The sequence below is a fragment of the Arachis hypogaea genome, chromosome 17, assembly GCF_003086295.3.
Source record: "Arachis hypogaea cultivar Tifrunner chromosome 17, arahy.Tifrunner.gnm2.J5K5, whole genome shotgun sequence".
Taxonomy (NCBI): domain Eukaryota; kingdom Viridiplantae; phylum Streptophyta; class Magnoliopsida; order Fabales; family Fabaceae; genus Arachis; species Arachis hypogaea.
The window spans coordinates 45,954,947-45,956,763 of NC_092052.1; the positions used below are offsets into that span (position 1 = coordinate 45,954,947).

General features: G+C 30.1%; 1 non-coding gene across 1 annotated transcript; it reads left to right on the forward strand.

Annotated features, from left to right (window-relative positions):
* The first annotated feature begins 206 nt into the window (after window positions 1-206).
* On the forward strand, window positions 207-314 carry LOC112768530 (small nucleolar RNA R71). The gene has a single exon (XR_003185945.1). It is a non-coding gene; the product is annotated as a small nucleolar RNA R71 (small nucleolar RNA).
* The last annotated feature ends 1,503 nt before the right edge of the window (window positions 315-1,817 follow it).

Genomic DNA, 1,817 nt, shown 5'->3' on the forward strand with positions numbered 1-1,817 from the left:
ACTCCCTTCCTTTGAGGTGTCCCATTACTCACAGGATTCCTTTCAGAAGTGTACATGAACTGGTTATTTGCAACCATATCAATGAGTTCTTGAGCTTATGCAGGCGTTTTCTTTAGGTGAATGGATCTACCTGCAGAATGGTCCAATGACATTTTAGATAATTCAGACAGACCATCATAGAATATATCCAGGATGGTCCATTCTGAAAGCATGTCAGAAGGACACTTTTTGGTCAGTTCCTTGTATCTCTCCCAAGCTTCATAGAGGGACTCACCTTCTTTCTGTTTGAAGGTTTGAACATCCACTCTAAGTTTACTATGCTTTTGAGGAGGAAAGAACTTGGTTAAGAAAGCCGTGACCAGCTTATCCCAAGAGTTCAGGCTGTCTTTAGGTTGAGAGTCCAACCGTATTCTAGCTCTGTCTCTTACAGCAAACGGGAAAAGCATAAGCCTGTAGACCTCGGGATCAACCACATTGGTCTTAACAGTATCACAGATTTGCAAGAATTCAGTTAAGAACGGAAAAGGATCTTCTGATGGAAGTCCATGAAACTTGCAGTTCTGTTACATCAGAGAAACTAATTGAGGTTTCAGCTCAAAATTGTTTGCTCCAATGGCAGGGATTGAGATGCTTCTTCCATGTAAATTGGAATTTGGTGCAGTAAAGTCACCAAGCATCTTCCTTGCATTGTTATTATTTTCGGCCATGTCTCCTTTTTTTTTGAAAATTTCTGTCAGATTTTCTCCAGAGAGTTGTGCTTTAGCTTCCCTTAGCTTCCTCTTCAGAGTCCTTTCAGGTTCAGGATCAGCTTCAACAAGAATGTTCTTATCCTTGTTCCTGCTCATATGAAAAAGAAGAAAACAGAAAAGAAAATATGGAATCCTCTATGTCATAGTATAGAGATTCCTAATGTAAGTAGAAGAAGAAAAGAAATTCGAGCACAGAAAGAGGAGAGGGTTCAAATTTTTAAATGAAGAGAAGTATTAGTAAATAAATAAAATAATTAGAAAGAGACGAGGGGGAGAGAATTTAGAAAATTAAATAAATTAAAATAAAAGTATTTTTATTTTTAATTTAAAATCAAAGTTAGAATTCGAAAATTAAAAAGAAAAATGAAATTGAATTAAATTAAAGTTTAAAACAATTAGTTAATTAAAAAGGAGTTTTGAAAAAGAGGGAAGGAATTTTCGAAAATTAAAAAAAGAGAGTTAGTTAGGTAGTTTTGAAAAAGATATGATTGAAATAGTAAACTTTTAAACTCAATCAAAAAGTTAAGTGGTTAATTGAAAAAGATTTGAAAATCAATTTTTGAAAAGATAAGAAGTTAGAAAAGAAGTTAGAAAAGATTTTGAAATTAATTCTGAAAAAGATGTGATTGAAATTTATTTTGAAAAATATTTGAAAAAGAAATTTAAAAAGATTTGATTTTGAAAACTAAAGTTGATTACTTGACTAATAAGAAACAAAAAGATATGATTTTAAAATTCAAAGATTGAACCTTTCTTGATAGGCAAGTAACAAACTTAAAAATTTTGAATCAATCACATTAATTGTTAGCATTAATTTCGAAAATATGAATTAGAAATAAGAAAAATATTTTGAAAATCAATCATAAAGTTTTCGAAAATATGAAAGAAAAATGAAAAAGAATTTATTTTTGAAAACGATAAAATTTTTAAATTGAAAATTTGATTTGACTCATAAGAAACAACTAAATTTTAAAAATTTTTTAAAAAGTCAACTCAAATTTTCGAAAATTTATGAGAAAATAAGGGAAAGATATTTTTTTGATTTTTGAATTTTAACAAGGAAAGAGA